At 40.0% G+C, this 18,814-nt stretch overlaps 1 long non-coding RNA gene across 4 annotated transcripts in view; it reads right to left on the bottom strand.

Moving 5' to 3' along the window:
* The window catches only part of LOC139035224 (uncharacterized), a 141,139-nt gene that overhangs the window by 35,423 nt on the left and 86,902 nt on the right, over nucleotides 1-18,814 (bottom strand). Inside the window, exons 2-3 of one of the 4 annotated variants that reach the window (XR_011487852.1) lie at nucleotides 8,055-8,121; nucleotides 7,368-7,430 (exon numbers count right to left, since the gene is read on the bottom strand). The exons of the other annotated variants lie outside the window; for them this stretch is intronic. This is a non-coding gene — a long non-coding RNA (uncharacterized lncRNA). The remainder of the gene's footprint in view (nucleotides 1-7,367; nucleotides 7,431-8,054; nucleotides 8,122-18,814) is intronic. 4 annotated transcript variants of the gene reach the window in all.

Here is an 18,814-nt window from a genome sequence, read left to right as displayed (position 1 = left end):
TGCTTGGGTATTTCACTCCTCTGTCTCAGTAGGCAAACTGATCTCTTCCCACCTGGAGACTCCAAGAGGCATAGCTTTTGCTAAGTCACTCACATGTGCCCACATGCATTCAAGTGCCAGTTTTGCTCTTCTGCTAAGGCCATAGATGCATACTCTCCTTAAGTTTTACATTTCCTTAATCAAGAGGGGGCATTTAATTGAATCTCCTTTGAACTAAAAATGGCTACTTTGTCCACTTGTACAGATACCTTAATATCACTGAAAGCTTTTCATTATGCCTTACTAAGGCTCCCGTGACTTTTTTATGACCTTCACTAACTTTGTAGACTTCTAAAACATTTTTCAATCTTTGTCTATTCTCCCTCTACTAACATCTGGATTATCCATCAGCTCTTGTTTAAAAATATATGCCACCCAACCTTTAAAGCCCTGGAATCAAGGCACAGCCTTCTCACTAGTGAATAACCATGAGAAAGTTACTTCATTTCTATAAACTTCAGTTTCCTTACTTTATAATCCTCCTGTCTCTAAGAAAAGAATAATTATTTTGTTTATATTTTTCTATTGTTTTCTACTTAAATTGATGAGGATAAAGATGATGATACTTGTATGGTGATCCCCTAGTTCACTAGGGGATCTTCATACTCTTTGCAGGGCAAGGAGGAAAAAAATTACAAATGAAGATGAGACATGTGAACAGAATTTCTAGTGTGCATACAGTATAAATAATATATGTATTATGATTTTTATTATTATCCTGAATCAGCTATTAACTAACTAGCTGTGTGAGCTTGGGAAAATTTACATATCCTCCTTGAGACACTGATTACTAATCTATGAAATGCAGGCAAAAATAATTCTATTCCTGAAATGATTATAAAGAATATTTAAATATATAAATTTCTTACTTATAAGAAATAGTTAAATAAATCTAAGTACTGTGTCTGATATCTTGACAGTGACAGAACGCTTCATAAACTTGATGATACCATCCTCATCACCATCAGGGAGAAGGGTCAGCTGTAGCAGGGCAGATGGAAGATCCAGGGAAGAACTGAGATCCAGGTGAGGGCAAACCAAAATTCTGGTCCTCAGTTTTTAGAAGTTATGCAGAAGAAGGCAGAAGCAGTTGAGACTCAGACCTGAAATAGCAATATTTCACTCTGGGCAAGCTAGAAACAAATATGTATTGAGCTTGTTTGTTCCCATAGATGGAGGAGCCTGGAGGGCTACAGTCCATGGGGTCGCAAACAGTCAGACACAACTGAGTGACTTCACTTTTCACTTTTGCTTGTTCCAGGGGCGTAGTAGAACATAATGATCAAGAGGTTGGATTTTGTGCAAAAACAGGCATGGTTTCAATCCTGACTCTGGAACACTAGCTCTGGAAACTCCATTCCCCAAATCTCAATTCCTCATCCACAGAGAAAAGATAAAGGTGATAGAATTTGGCCACCCACGGATCCCAGTGACATCATCCTTATTGAAGTATCCATAGAGGTCTCTTGAGACACAGAGCCCCATAAGGAAAAGAACTCAGAGCCTGAAGACAGATCTGGTTTGAATCCTAACTTAGATATTTACTATGTGATTTCAGATAAGTTTTTTCTTCTTTCCAAGCCTGAGTTTCCTCAGCTATACACTGGACATAATAACCATTTCTGACTGAAATACAGCAAGCAAAACACTATTGCAATGATGGGCACACAGTATGTACTCAAAGTGGTGATTACTATTATCACTATGATAGCTCTTTACCAGGAACTGTAATGCATGTTGGGGATTCAATGTGGACAGCAATATATTTCCTACTATGTACAACATGACACCTTTCAGCTATTTGAAGACAGGTGCCATGTTCCTCCATGTCATATCCACTCCTGTCCTCTCTGGTTTCTTAGCTATTTCCCACAACACAAGATTTCTCCATGCAATCCTCTCCTCTCTGGCCTTCGCTTGCTTTGCTTTGTGAGTTTTTTTTTTTTTTTTTTTTTTTTTTTGGTCAATGCCCATTCAGAATATAGTACCCACAATGGAGACACCATCCAGCCATGGAATTCCACTATCAACCTGAGAATCACAGCAGGAGAATTTGGCTTTTGCACTAACCCTCTACTTTAGCTAATTAAGCCACACATTTCTGTGAGTTTTTCTGTTTTTATGGTCATGGTGAAATGCCTCTAAATGACAGTCACAATGAAAACTGCAATGGAGCTACTGAACTCATGAACTTAGCAAGAGTACCTGAGAAAGTCTTCAGTTGTTTTAAACCAACTTACGGGTAAAGAAGGGGCTTCCCCAGTAGCTCAGTGAGTAAAGAATCTGGCTGCAACTGCAGGAGACACAGGTTCTATCCCTGGGTCAGGAAGATCCCTTGGAGGAGGAAATGGCAATCCATTCCAGTATTCTTGCCTGGAGAATTCCACAGACAGAGAGACTGGTGGGCTACAGTCCATGGGGTCGAAAAGAGTCAGACAGGGCTGAGTAACTGAGTGCACACACAAGTGTAAAGAAGCGTATATCCTATATGAAGATGCAAAGTAAAATCAGAATGAATCTTCTCTACCTCTTATCCTTTAAATAGTAAAGGTGGCCCTAATTTAGTACCACTGAGAAGATGAGTATTTCAATCTAGCAGAGAGAAAACAAAACCTTTAACATGACTAAGAATAGAAATACTTAACTAAGAAATCAGCTTTGAGTGTATTTTAAAGGTAGACTCCCTGGTAAAGTTGAGAAGATCTTTATTATTCATGTCAAATATCCTTTGTCCCAGCTCATAAATCCTCCCAGAGGAATGGAATAGAGGTAGAACAGATTTAGAACCTCCTCCTAAGACAGAGTCTTCCACTGGTGCCTCCAGGTAACCTAAAGGGTCAGCAAAAGCTACAGTTTTAAGACAGTCAACAGGTAGTTCCTGCAATTTTAGAATGTAAACAATCCCTTTTCAAATTAGAAAAAAAAAAGAGTCCTAAAATATAGATCCTAGTCTCCAAACATTCATGAGGATGTCTTTCTACTCATTGATTTATGTGCCTAGGCCTGAGCGTCAGAGACCTGAGAAATCACAGCTGGATGAAAGAGATGAGCTTAGCATGAACGTCATATTTTGTTTTATAAAAGGAGCTCAAGCTTCAGGGTTTGAATGGCTCGGCACCTCTTTAATCAAACCAGGGCTTCTCAGGCCAGGGCTTTGTAAGTGAGCTAATTAGCAATGTGCCAGAGACTTACCTGGTTAATCAAATCATTAATCACTCTGTAGATTTCATTTCTCTTATTTCCTGGCTGTCTTTGGCTCTTCTATTTGTTTTTCTTTTTTTTTTTAATTTGGGGGGAGAATTAGCATTTTAATAGCTGGCAGTCACCATTCAGGGTAAAAAAAGTGGCATTGTCCCATTTTAACCATTTTTTGTACAAATAAAAATGAGAAAGAGGGGATTCTTTCCTAGGAGTAGAAAAAGAATAGCCTTCGACTATGGCTTGGCCACAAAATGTTAAACCATTTCTGAGGAAATATGGTGTTTAGGTAGAAGAGGATTTGAAGCACTGTGGAAGGTTTGAGCAATTCTTTACATGGGCAGTCTTGTCTGGAGAATTACATGACCACCATTCACGTAATGATTTAATGATATTCTTAAAGTTTAGATATCTAAACCATTAAGGAGCTCATTATCTTTTTCAAAGTTAACATTATTATGGCCCAATTTCAATTCAATGTCTTAAAATAGTGCAGTCATAAAAAGATGTAAATAGCTAAGAACTATAAGAAATTCATCAATTACCAGCAATTGCCTCATTACATCACTCCAGTCACCCTGAAAATCAGCCTCCCCACTCAGTCCATATGATCCTTCAGCCCACCTTCCATGGCCTTCTGGATCTTCACCATGAACCATGTGAAAGCATCCTCTGATGACCCCAATGATGTTTCAAATTGATGACAATAACATCATTATACATTTGTTAACAAAAATTCCTTGTGTTTTAATTTCCATTTAATTTTCTTCCATTGCCACATGTGTCAAATTTCCATGAGAAGTACAGAGAATATGATCCAATAAATATTTTCCTTTTTTAAAGGCCAGTGTAAGTGGATCTTGAAGGTAGATGTGAATGAACCAAAAGGACAATGGACCTCCATCTGGTTAGGCTGGTGATCTCAGCTCTTCTAGATAGAGCCTCATGTCTATGTGACATTTTCAAACTGCATTCTTTGTCTCCTTAAATATCCTGATCTTTTGCCACAATGAACCACTGTTTCTTATGGAAGATGGTCAAACACTTCAGGGTAGGTGTGTAAGTAATATGTGTGGGGTGTGTATTTGTGTGTGTGTGTGTGTGTGTGTGTGTGTGTGCTATGTATTTCAGACAAGAGAGAGCTGACAACTGTAACATTAGTAGGTGTAATAATTCTTACCAAACATTACTGGGTGCACTAAAAAGCAAACATATACTTTAAGAAATGGAATATTCCTGTAACTTTAGAGCAAAATGGAGAAAACATGGAAGGAATGAGAATCCAACTGGAGGGATCAGATTTCATTCATTGTTTCTTTATTAACTATTGCCCCAAAATAGTCAGATCTTCTAGAAGTCTATAATAAAGGCAGAAATTAGTTCCTGAGACAAAAGCTTTGATTATTGAGAAGGCTCATAAAATAAAGGATTCTTCAACAAAAGTCTCCAATTTAAAGGATTCTTTGATGTCTGGAAAACAGAATCATCAAAAGAGAATTCAAGATAAAGACTAAGTTTTCTCCTTATTACCTGGACAGTTAGCCCATCCAAATAGAGGACCTAGTGGAGGTAATGCTACCACTTCCAGTTCCGGGTGTATCCCAAAGCCAGGAGTAACCCAAGAAATGCTGACAATCAGATCAAATTTTTAGTTTCTCCTCCTTCAGTTTTACTCATTTCCAATCAGTTATCAAGTAGCCTCCAAAATGATCTTTCTAAAACACAATCTGACCTGTCTTTACAATCGATTCAAACTGCCTTGGACAGGTTACAAGGTTGTACATTATCTTACCCTATCATCTTCTTCAACCTTGTCTCCATAATTCCTCCATGCACTCTCTCTGCTTCTGGATCATATTTACCTGAATAACCAAAGGTTTTGTGACTTTGAGCACCGTTAGGCCAGCACTAACCACTTTCACGACTTCTTCAAGTAACTTCTGGAAGTCCATAAGGAGACCTCAGTCCTGAACAAACCCGCCCATGCAGAGTTAACCCACCCAAGGCAGATCCGTGTTCATTGCTGCTCTGTGCCACCCAACCAAGCTCTGGACCCAGGTTGATGGCTGTTGTACCTCTGCTCTGCCAAGGCTCAAATTTCAATGACCAAGAAACTTCAATATGTCAAAGTTTCAGTACAATTTCATCGTCAAATGGAGAATATTTCTATTCCATTTGTATAAATCTCCGGGAATGAAGGGATGAGAGGTGGTACCAAAATGTTTAAATGTGGATATTTAAACAAAGTTGTCATTTCTATTTTTATATATGGCAGCTCTGTGCTCCCAAGACAGCCTTTGCAAGATAGGAGGCAAATCCAGATGACAAACACTGTTCTGTATTCAGAACTCTCTCTCTCTCTGACCTGTGAAGGAAGAGCTTTAGATGGGATTCCTTCTTGGTAGAGGATATTTGTTTTTCCTAGAGAATCTGCCTAAACCTAAAACCTGAGGTCATTCGATTGGTTCTCCAGACATGCTGAGATGTGTCTGTCTGGATCCCACAAGTGGAAACATGATTTATTTCACAGGAGAATTCTCAATATCCCCTAAAAGAGAGTTCCATCAGGTCTCAATCTGAAGTTTTCCAGACACCCTCAGACATGTCTAGATCCATGGGTAGACAGGGCTAGTGCTCAGGCCGAGACCCAGCTACACCTTAATTTATGGGTGAGGTGGGAGAAAAAGTATCTGTGGAAAAGGAGGTATTTGAGCCATATTTTGAAAGCAGAGAAGGATTTATGGAAACACTGCAACAAATGATTCATGAAGAGAAAGCAGAACCATTATAGAGGCCAAATATCAAAATAATCCACTTTAAACAAATTTGCTAACCTGTCCAGAGAAGGACATGCTGACATTCTTTGAGATCATACCGACTCACAATGACAACTCTATAAATATTATTGAATGAATAAATGAATGAATGAGTAAATTGTTTTATTTACTTTAAGCAAATTATATTTGGCTCTGAGCTCCTAGTTGCTACAGGCAGGGAGGATTCCATTTCAGTCGGTTTTGAGGGTGATTTTCTTCCCTGCCTAGGGTTTTGAAAACAGTCTTGGCAGTATATACGGTATGCACAAAATTAGGGAGTGCTACATGGTGTTCACTCCCTTACAATTACATGCATCCTGTACACGATATTGCCAGGCAGACAGTCCTCGATCATCTAGAAGGTGATGGTGCTCCTGGTGGGCTCAGAGATGGCTCCCCAGCAGAGCTCTCCAACCAACACAAGCCCAGCCATAGATCCAATACCTGCTTCAAAAGCCTCAGTGTTAGCAATCCTCTCATAGCTATCTTCCCTTATTTGGTGCTTCATCCACATAGATTACGGATTTCTGTCACTCACAGAAGTACCCCAAGTGCTAACTAAGCCTGTCTCAGTCAGAAAAAGGAAACCCGCCCTTTCACTTCTAAATAAACCCCCTTTTGTTTCCTTGAATCACAGCACCAGAGTCTATTCATGAGTTCATAAGCCCAAATAGAATAATGAGTGCTTCATAATTTCTGCTTTCAACCCTGACATATAAAAACTATTAACAATCTCTTAGACAAGGAATGGGCTTCCCAGGTAGCACTAGTGGTAAAGAACCCTCCTGCTAATGCAGGAGACATAAGAGACGTGGGTTTGATCCCTGGGTTGGGAAGATCCCCTGGAGGAGGGCATGGCAACCCACTCCAGTATTCTTGCTTGGAGAAACCCATGGACAGAGGAGCCTGGTGGGCTACAGTTGATAGGGTCACAAAGAATCTGACATGACTGAAACGACCTAGTAGGCAGACAAGGAATGCAAATTCAGATCAGAGCTTTGGCTCTTATATAAGGGACCTTGCTCTTTCAAGTCTGGAGAGATAACAGCCAGAAAAAAATACCAAAATCATGGTGCAGTGTAGTATTTTCCCCCCAGGATCATTCTAGTTCCCATGATACTGTGGATAATCATGTCTTGCAAGGAACTCTGAATCCAGGGTCAGAAGACTCCACCCTCTGGACTCACTGCAGCTCATCATGGCTCCATTTCCTCTGGTATAAAAGTTGTCCCATTGACCTCCCAAACCACATTCACGAAGATCAAGTGAAACAGGAATTCTATAAATCCTGAGAGCTGAACAAAGAGTGCTTACTAGTGCGGATCAGGTCAAAAGTCAGCAGAAACCTAGATTAGTTGCGCCTGCTCCCCTGTGACTCTGAAAAAAAAAAAAAAAAAGAACAAAAACAAAAAATAGTCCTCAGAGTTGAAGTGACCCTCGTGGCCTCAGAACAGGTGTCCCCTCTTCTCATGGGCGAGTTCCGCTGTTTCATAACCCTGGAGGGAGAACGAGCCCTAGCGGCAACGCACAAGAAACACCAGCCAGAAATGCGATCCTGGGGCCGCTGCGGAGCAGGAAAGCAGGTCCATCACCTGCGCGATGTTTACTGTGGGCCCCGAGGCCTGAAAGGCAGCTTTGTTCAGCCCCCAGGTGAGCTGCAAGAGCAGGGTGCCTCTCCAGCCACCGCCACCAAGACTTGCACAAAGCTCCCATTCAGCGGCCCCGTCCTGGCCGTGCCCTCTGATGCTGCCTCTGACTTCCTGGGTTCCCCGGACAGAGATCATTTCCCCGGCTGCGCCCCCCCGCTGCTGACCCTGCTACTGCACAATGCCACTCCGAGGGCACGGGTAGAATATTACATTCCAGAGAGAAAAGGCAATGCTCTGGCTGAAAAGACCCGGCTGCAGTGGAGGACACACCCCGCTCACCACAGAGCTCCCAGTGTCCCAGCAGACAATAGGCCTCTGTGCAGCCCCATCTCCTAATGCAAGGACTGCTTACATGTTTTCATCTTTGGAAACTTCAAACTGCTCAGTCCCCAGGAGCGGCTGTACAAGGGAGCGTTTGTCTAGGATGGAAGGGGAGAAGAAGAGGTGAGATTTATCCTTTCAAAATAATCTCCCAGCCAGGTTTATTTATTCCCAGGGGGAATGCCAGGTTTTTGCCAGTTTATTCTTTCATTCACTTAAACAGTCAATATCTATAGATCATCTACAATGTGCTAGGCATCTTGCTAAGATGTCTTACTAGAAATGCCTTGCCCTAAAGAGAAAAATTAAATAAGACTGCCCTGCCCTTAAGCAGATGGTGTCTAAGGGTCTGAAAAAAAGCACTTTGTGTATTGATTTTTGTGTTGGGCATCCTTTTTCCCACTTTGTGCAGTACCTGACCTTTGATATTCATTCTGTCCTGGCTCCTGAATCCCTTCTAATTTATCATCCTGTGAAACATAAAAGTCAAAATGTTGGGTTTCCCAGGCAGTTGCTTACTAGTGGGTATGTAAAAAGGCATAATCCCTGTGGAGGACAATTTGTCAATACATAGTAAAACTGCATATATATTTACTCTTTTACCCAGAATAGCATCTCTAAGAATTCACCCTGAACATAAATCTCTAATAATACAAAACTACACATACACAAGATTATTCAGTGCAGCATCACTTTTATTTGCAAAACACTGGAAAATACCTGTATGTCCAAATATAAAGGACTGGTTCAACAAACCATAGTGTTACACAATGGAGTACTATGCTGCTGTAAAAAAAAATGATGATCACTATATATTGAAGGAATAATTTATAGGAAGTATTAATTGACAAAATCAGTATGCAAAATAACATATATAGCATGCTAACTTTTATGTAAAACAAAAAGAGGAAATAAGAAAACATACAAATCTCTGCTTATTTTTACCCCCTCCCCCAAAAAAAGGATAAACAAGAAAACAACTAAGCTGGATACCTATAGGATTAAGGAAACAGAGGTGAAGGGAAGCGAGAGAGTGAATTCCTCTAAGTGTAATTTTTATATAGTTTTGACTTTTAGATTCTATAATAGAGGCTTAAAAATGTAAAGGATCACTATCTTGTAACAACCTATAGTCAAAAAGAATATATATATGTATATTTATAAAACTGAATCACTTTGTGGTACACCTGAAACTAACACAACATTGTAAATCAACTATACTTCACGTTTTTAAATGCTATAAAGGATATTATTGGGTCAATTGACAAAGTTGGAGTAAGGACAATAGATTATATCAAAGTATTTTTTTCAGTGTTTACTGAAGTTGATAACCATGTTGCAGTTGTGTAAGGCAATACCATTGTCCCTAGAAAATAAACACTGCTATATTTAGGGTAAAGTCTATAATATATGCAACTTACCTTCGAATGGTTCAGAAAAATATTATACACACACACACACATATATATATGTATGTATATTTACACTGTGTGTCTGTCCATATGTAAACACAAAGGTAAAGAGAGGAAATGATAAAGCAAATGGAGCAGAATGTCAGCAATAGAAGAATCTTGTTAAAGGGCATATGACTATCCTTGTACTATTCTTATTCTTAACATTTTTCTTTATGCTTGAAGTTATTTTCAGTTAAAATGTCTTGTTGTTGGGTTGGGTTTCTAATGATAGCATTTCATAAGAGAAATGTGAACATGATTGTTTCAGACTGCCTCCTCCTCCAGTGAATATCTGCACTTCTGGGTGCAGCAACTTCCTGGCCTACCCATGTGTTCTTCTTAAAGTCATTCTCCCGTGAGTCTGGCAAGTAAGGATGTATCCTAGGTGTACTCTTCACTGTGTCAGGAAGACTGTAATAAAAGGAAATTAAACAGTATAGTTGATCAGGCTTGGACTTGAGTTATCTTGGGTCATTTTTAATAAGAATAGCTACCACCTATGACTTTCCAGGTGGCGCCAGTGGTAAAGAATCTACCTGCCAATGCAGGAGATGCTAGAGACACTGGTTCACTCCCTGGGTTGGGAAGATCCCCTGGAGTAGGAAATGGTACCCCACTCCAACATTCTTGCCTAGAAAATTCCATTGGCATAGGAACTTGTCTGTGGGGCCACAAAGAATCAGACATGGCTGAGTGACAGAGCAAACACACACACACACAAACACACATACACACACACACACACACACACACCATTTATGCATCAAGATATTGCCAAGAACTTTATGGATATTGTCTCATTTGATCCTCACAACAACATTGGGGAGGGAGCAATAATGTCCTTGAGAAAGAAGTTGATATATACTGTGAGAAATAGCAATGCCATGATTAGAATTCTGATGGTCTGGTCCCAAAGCCCATGTTCCTTAACCTCCAAGATTCAATACCTGCCCCAAATGTAAAAAGTCCAGGTCCACCTGTCAATTCTTAACACTCTTCAGGTCTTGGTTCTGATGCTACATCCTCTATAAAGCCCTCCTTGAACCCCAGGAGGCATTGATACTACTTTTCCCATTCTCCCATTTCAGTTGGTAGCCACCACTTTAAAAAAAAAAAAAAGAGAGAGAGAGGGAAAAAAAGAATAAAACTGTTAATGTTGTAGTATTGTTTTTGCATGTCTGTTTTATTTTTTGGACTTTTACTTCCTTGAGAACAGAAGCTATGTCTTTTCTTCTTTATATTCCCAGCATCTCTCACAGGTTCTAGTTCATGATAGATACTCTCTCAAAGTTTTTGAAGTTGTTCAATAACGACTTGTGGAGTATCTATTGAGCCTTTAAAACAGCTCTACTATGCTCACATTTTATTCACATAGAAATTAAGGCTTAAACTTGAGCCTTGGGTCAACAGCTTGATATGATCTCCTGCTAAGGCAAATATGATCTTAAACCTCATTAACAGAAGAATCATATGTAGAAGAGAAAATGGATGACCTAATCTACTGCAGCTAATCAGGCCAAACACAGAGAAAAAGACTTCTACATCTACCTGAAGGCAGATGTAGTCAAACTGGATGAAGCCTGAGAGCAAGATGAGAATAAATGATACTCAAAGACAGCATTGTCTCAGTGGAGACCAAAGGGACTAGGGTTCATAATGACTCAGGGGAGTCGACTCAGGGACTGTTTTCAAACACCTTAATGCATTCAGTTTTTCTAATTGAACACCAAGAGATAAACTTCAGCTGATGGGTAGTTGTCACTGGGAGAAGTATTTGTGTCCTATAAAATAAAATAATATTATTTTTTTGGTTCAGCTATCTAAAGGTGTAGTGAACTGCTTCAGATAATAGTGAGCTCTCTATCTCTAGAAGTATGCAAGCAATGATTGAATACCACTAGTTAGGGATGTTTTAGAGGGTATTTGAGTGCCAACAAGTGAAAAGACAGGGATAAATTAGTAGCGTCTATATGCAGGTCCTTCAGCCAATCTAAAGACTTCCCTGGCCCACCAATAAATAAGCAAATAATAAAGACAAAGTAGAAAGTTTTCACAAAGCTGGATTAATTCAATTTAAACAATAACTCAATTATAAAATTATGTCTTTTGGTGTCAAAGTTTCATTATTTTTCTATAAAATAAGGATGATAGGTGGTTTTTACAGTGCCTGACTTGGCAAAAAAAAAAAAATTAGCAAGTTGAGAAATCTGTGGTGGTGCCAAAATACTTTTTGAAATTATAGTGAGCCATGGAAATTCAAAAGTCTGTCAGCTAATGGACCAGACAACCTCTGAGGTCTCTTCCACCCCCAGGAACAAATGGCTTCACCTCTCATAGACTTGAACCTTGAGTGTCACCATCTAGGTCCAACAGAAACTCACTGGCTTTGGAGTCAGACATGCTGGGCTTCACACCAAGGTTTAGCTACTCACTAGTCAAGGAACTTTGAGCAAATTGCTTAATATCTTTGAACCTCAGTTTGCTCATCTATTGATACAAATAAAGATTAAAAATAATGTCCTTCACTGTGGGATTTTGGGCTTTGGGGTCCAAAACCACACTTAGGCTTGTGTGGCATATAACACAAATGGCCACAATTCTTTTCACTTCTTCAACTGAGAGGCAGAACTTAGTTTTCCATCCTTTGTATTTGTATTGGCCTTGTGTTACTTTGGCCAAAAGACTGTAGCAGAAGCAATAGTCTAAGTTGGGGCTGCAAGTGTCTGCTCATGTCTGTTTTTAGTCTTGGAACATTCACCCTGTGCCATGTGAATAAGCCAGGCTGGCCTGTTAGTTAATGAGGTCCAGTCACTCTCATTTCTCTAGTTGACAGTCGGCCAACATCCAGAGAAGGCTATTGAGAGAGGCCATTCAAGACTAGCCTGCCCTCTATCTGACCACAGATGTAGGAGTAAACCCAGTTGACACCAGCCAAGCCTGACCCAGATCTTCAAAACACCCAACTGACCCCTTGACTCATGAGGAATAATAAATGATAGTTATTGGAAGCCACACTGTTTAGAGGGGTTGTTATTCAGCAAAAGCTAACTGAAAAACCAGAGTTAATATTTTCTAGTCAAGTGACCTTGAGCAAGTTATTTTCAGTGTTTTAGTTTTAATACTCTTATCTGTAAAACAGATGAACAAGTCCTACTTCATAAGTTTATTGTGTGACTTAAGTGATATTATATAATTAAAATATTTGTTCCTGGTACATGTTAAATATTCCATTCATCACAGATTAAGATTAGTAATAGTAGAAGTAGCAATATGCTTCCTCCCTACCCTACCCTCCACATGGATTCCAGTCCCAAGAACCTGAAAACAGAGGTTATTTGTTTGAGATAACTGTTCATCCTATGACTAATAAGATGTCTTATGCAAAATGCACTCAGTTGGGCTTTGATTGATTTTATATTCCTGACTCACCCTCTGAACTATTCAGTTATGCAAAGTAGGAGCTAGCGTGTTAATTGCTCAGTTGTGTCCAACTCTTTGCGACCCCATGGATTGTAGCCTGCCAGGCTCCTCTGTCCATGGGATTCTCCAGGCTAGAATACTGGAATGGGTAGCCATTCCCTTCTCCAGGGTATCTTCCAGGCCCAGGGATTGAACCCAGATCTCCTGCACTGCAGGCAGATTCTTGACTGGCTGAGCCACCAGAGAAACCCAAAATGTAGAATTTTCATCAAACTGTTCAGAGTTGACAGCATCACTGTTCCCAGAGTCAAATAACGCAATAGGGCAAGGAGGGTAGGAATGGGTACAGCTAACTCATGTCGCAGTGTCACAGGGCACCATGCATTCTCCCAAGGGAAAATATTATTACAAATAATATTCACACCAAGCATATATATTGATGAGTAAACCAAGTCTAAGATGGTTCAGTGACTCTCCCATGATCACGTTGCCAATAATAGACAGAGGCAAGGTGCCATCAGGTCAAATGCACCCAGACCTGTTGACCTTTGTTCTGAGGATTTGCTCTCTGGCTTTGAGATCATCTAAGAAACCTCTCCAGAGAACAGCATTGAAACATGTATATTATCTAGGGTGAAACGGATAACCGGCTCAGGTTGGGTACATGAGACAAGTGCTCGGGCCTGGTGCACTGGGAAGACCCAGAGGGATCGGGTGGAGAGGGAGGTGGGAGGGGGGACTGGGATGGGGAGTACATGTAAATCCATGGCTAATTCATATCAATGTATAACAAAAACTACTGTAATGATGTAAAGTAATTAGCCTCCAACTAATAAAAATTTTAAAAAAAATAAAAAAAAATAAAAAAAAAGAAACCTCTCCAGAGACCCCCCTTCACCCTCACATCTACTGCCTTCTTAGTGGGTCATACCCAAGTCAAGCCTACTGCCTCTCACCTGTGCACCTACAGTAGGCTTTGTCTCACCAGCTAGTCTCAGCCTCTGACAACAGCCACCAGTCCCTGCCAGAACCAACCCTCATGACACGCAGATCTGATTACAGTAAAGTTCTGCCTTTCAAAATTGGAATTCCCTGACTTTCCTTCACCTACGTGATAACATCAAAACTCTAGTCTCAGAGAAGCAGAGCTTTATCTACCTCATCAACCACAGATTCCAACTTTCCTCCCTCCAGGCCATCCTAACATTCTCCCAGTTCCCACGGCCCACCGTACTTTTCCTTGCTGCCACTTCACTGCACATCCGGCCGTTCTCTTCTGAGCTCTCCCCAAGGGCTGGAGTTCCTGACAAACTCCAACTTGATCTTCAAATCTTCCTTCAAAAGCCAAATCCTTTGTAAAATCTTCCCTGAAGCCTCCACAGATTTAGATCATCTTCTCCCATCATCCCTTCTCTCACCCAGTTAAAGCAAAACTCATACTATATTTTTCACTTGTGTGTCTTCCCTATTAGAAGCACAAACCAGGCATCAACCACAATTAGTGAGATTTTGTGTTTGTGCCGTGCTAATAAAAAGGGTTATTACAGTGGCCTCTGCTGTTTAGTTTAGCGGGCAAGAGATGAAGGCAGAAACCAAGTTAGACATTGCTAATCAGTTATCAGACTTTGAACTCAACAGCATCTTAGAACTGTGGGATAATGGGTCTCTAATAAATACCTCATTTTTAGATACAATGAAGAACTGCTCAAAGGAAGCAGCTATATCCTGAACTGAGGAAACACTGGGCTACGAAATAAGAGAGATGACATGGAAAACCTTAATGGAATAAGTAGCAAAACCTGCAGGAAGACTTAGAAAAATCATTTACCTCAATTTTCAGGGGTGCCAAGGACAGAATGCATTTTCCTTGTGAGTAAGGAAGAGGAAATTTTGTGAAAAACAAGATCTTTCCAGAGCAGGTGTTAAAGAAATTAAATCTCACAGAGGATGGACCAAGGCCAGAATTATGATCCACATGGTAAACAAGGAAAGGTATTCGGCTGGGCCAAGAGCAGAAAAGGATTGGAAAGAGACAACGTGACTCAGAGAAGGCAGAGGGGGCCTCCAGGGTGCAGCCATGCTGTCTGTGAGCGAAAGGTTTATCCCACCAGGTCTCAGGCAGGTTTCCAGGGAACACCTAAATGCTAGAGATATGGACTGTTTTTAAGTCATTCTGCAAAGAAATAGTAGCATCATTTGGTTGTCTGGATCACAGAACCATAGAGACAATTTAATTACTACCCTTCAAGCATAAAGATGAGAGCATTCTCAAGCACATTAAAAACTTAGAAACACAAAACCCATGAGCTTTTGGTGAAAAAGGTGCCTGATAACAAAATATTGCAAATCAATGATGCCTCAAAATAAAAGAATTCTGCAAAAGCAAAGCCATGGTGAAAAGGCCAGTAGTAAGCGCTAAATGGATTTGAGTACTGAATTAAGATTAGACGACTGGGAATTATGTTTATAAATTAGATATTAATATTATGAATTCCAATAATGTAAAATAATTTCACTAAGGAAAAATGGAAGGCGTGAGGAAGGGCTGTGAAGACATAGATGACCCACATGTCTCATATTTCAAAAAAGGCACCTATAGATAAGGCCCAATTTGGAGCATCTAATTTAAAAGCAATTTTTCCTCATCCCATTAATGTATTTCATAATTTTTTTCTTAAGTTTGGAAGGGCTTTTTTAAGAATAAATATTCTGTTAAGTAACAGTCTGAGGTTTAGCAATTCCTTGTTTTTTTCTTCCATTAGATTTAAGAAAAAAAGAAACATACTCTCTATTAAAATTGATGTGCATTTTAATGACCACACTTTTATATAATTATTTCTGTCACATCCCTTTGTTTCCAAAAAGAAATGTAGAAAATAATATTAAATACACTTTCAAACTTACAATGATAATATGTGGGTGGAGAAATTTGTGGAAAAATTTACTTTCTTCTATGAACTTTTCAATACTGCTTGATTTTTGTGTTATGTACCATATTTGCAAATGTAATAGAGAAATTATTCTTTAAAATAAACACACAAGGACTAAAATTGATTTCAGTCCTCAAGCCACTCTGTTGGTTGATAGCAATTGCCTGGAGCACCATGTTAAGAAGGATTTTTGAGCTGCATTAAATCTCAGCAGAAAGCAATACTCTGATTAATCAGTGAGTCTGCCATGGATGGCTCTCAAGAAGTAGTGATGCCACACAGAATGGGTAGTCAACATTTCAAAAGACTAATAAAAATAAGAGTAGTATTTTGTGTGTAACAACTGAAGTCAAATAAGAACAGACACACCATTCACTCAATAAAGTGGACTAAGCAAAGACCTACACATGCTAAATAGCTTACACACAATAGAAAGTGCAGTTTGTAGGCAAACATAAAAAAAGGGCAAATGATAATGGGCAATTTATTTTACTAGTCTCTCTAGTTAGTGCATATTTGAAATCTCCAATAATATTTAAATATTTTAAAAAGAAACAAAAAATAGAATAGAATTAATATAGAAGCCTCTGTCATTAAAATAACTAGTAGTCCTCTGCTGATCCATAAACTACATGAATAAGTCTATTATTGAGAGATGTGTTTTCAATGAGATTCTGAGGTCTAATAATTAATTATCAACATTCATAATGTATATAAATTATTGTGATCAATTGAGAACTATGAATAATTACAGTGGTGACTAAATCCAGAAGAGAAAATATTAAACCTAGATCAGCATGGTAACAGATTTGTAAACTATATTTCAAAGGAGAAACAAGGAAAGAGTACATTTCAATGCTTTCAGCATTTCTTCACCGTCCAGATGCTTCCTGAGCCCTGCGTGTGTTAGGTTCTGGGCTGGTTGCTGGGGTTAGAAAGATGAATTCAGCACCGTGTCATTAGAAAGGGAAACATAAGGCAGAAGAGGGCAAGACTGTCACTCAGGTGAAGGGAACCAGGAGAGGGTGGGCACATGGGAGCTGTTGGCAGGAGGAAGTTTGAAAAGTAGAGTGAAAACAGCAAGTGCTGCTGGCAGATCACCAGGCATTTCATTGGGACAGTAAGCGAAATTCTTTGTTCTCCAGTAATCTTGAATTGATTACTTGCAAAGGAATATGATTAAGTTTGCCAGGTGGCACTAGTGGTAAAGAACATGCTTGCCAATGCAGGAGACACAAGGGACATGGGTTCAATTCCCTGGATCAGGAAGATCCCCTGGAGGAGGAAATGGCAACCCACCCCAGTATTCTTGCCTGGAAAATCCCATGGACAGAGGAGCCAGATGGGCTACAGTCCATGGGGTCACAAAGAGTTGGACATGACTGAAGCGACTTAACACAACACACACTTGATTAAGTTACATGTTTCCTGTGCACACTCTGCGGAGTAATGGACACAGTAGCAGGGGGAAGAGTTGGGGGTCAGGGGGATCTGTAAACTCGCTTAAATATCCACATCTAGAAAATCAAATGCACAAGGCAGAAGCTGGGGGATTTCTGGCAGGAAAACTTGGGACCAGAGAGGAGAGCTGGTGCAGTGGACAACACCAGCTGTAAGTACACTCCTCTGAATTTGATTGGACAGAATTTTCTGGGACCCAGGATGAAAGGAGGCTAGAGGTCTGCCTAGCAACACTATGTTTATGCAATAGGCCCAAGGATGTGCAGGGAATAATATGGGGGAATAAATACCCTTTCTGAAGTGAAGGTGCCGGAGAACAAGAGCAGCGCCAGTGATGGGGAGCCCCAGCTTGGGGACGGGCCTGCCAAAGCTGAGCCCAGCCATGTGATACCCAGATTCTGCAGACTGTGTGCTGACGTGGGAAACAGGCCTGGTGGGTCCCAGATTTCCCCAGCTTCCCCCACTAATCACAGCTCTCCTCAGCTTCTGCATTGTTTTCACAGCTGTTCGGTTGCTCCTGATCAGTCAGGGGACAGACAGGCTGACTCCAAATCACAGAGCAGAGAATAATACTTGGGCCAAAGAGACGGTGCACAAAACATGATTTTTATTGGTGGGGTTGGGGTGAGGGGGTAGCAGGGAGATGGAAAAGATGCAAACTCTTAACCCTTTTAATGACCGATCAAACAAGAATTTTTATTCTGAGACAAGATTATACTCAGAATTAAAATCATTTGGCAGTTCCAAAATGTGTGAAGGATTGGCTTTTTCAACTTGAGATCATATTTGCCTGTAAAAATAACATTAGAAATATCAACATTTTGTCTAGGCCAGATCACAAAATCCCATCTAATCCTCAACATATTCAGTTATACTCACCAACTTGATCAGAGAGCAGAGAGAAGGCAGAAACTTAATTATCTATATAAAAACTATAGCTTACATTCATGGATTGCTCACTATGGACTCCATACAATGTGTATATAATTTCACAACACCCACTCTCTAAACCTATGAAATAGGTATAATTGTCTCACTTTACAGATGAGAAAACTGAGGCATGAAGCAGTTAGTAACTTTTGCCCAAAATTGTATAACTGTTGAGAGATAAGGCCATCATTGTAAAAGAGACATCTGACTATCAAATCAAGGTTTTTAATTACCATGTTACATCTCTGCTTTCAATACCTCTATATTAGTTTCCTGTGACTGCTGTAATAAATTACCTCAAAACACAGTAGTTTACAACAATGCAGGGACTTCCTGGTGACCAGTTGCTAAAACTCCAAGCTCCAAATGCAGGGGTCCCAGGTTCGATCCCTGGTCAAAGAACTAGATTCCACATGCAGCAGCTAAGAGTTCACATGCTGCAACTAAAATGATTCCACATACCACACCTAACTGACAGACCCCACATGCTGCAACTAAGACCGGGGGCAGCCAAATAAAAAAAAATTTTTTTTAAAGAAACCATAAAGTGAATTACAGTCTATATAGGTCATAAGTCTGAATCAAATTTCAATAAG

The sequence above is a fragment of the Odocoileus virginianus genome, chromosome 5 (genome assembly GCF_023699985.2).
Source record: "Odocoileus virginianus isolate 20LAN1187 ecotype Illinois chromosome 5, Ovbor_1.2, whole genome shotgun sequence".
Taxonomy (NCBI): domain Eukaryota; kingdom Metazoa; phylum Chordata; class Mammalia; order Artiodactyla; family Cervidae; genus Odocoileus; species Odocoileus virginianus.
This window is presented reverse-complemented; position numbering and strand designations above follow the sequence as displayed.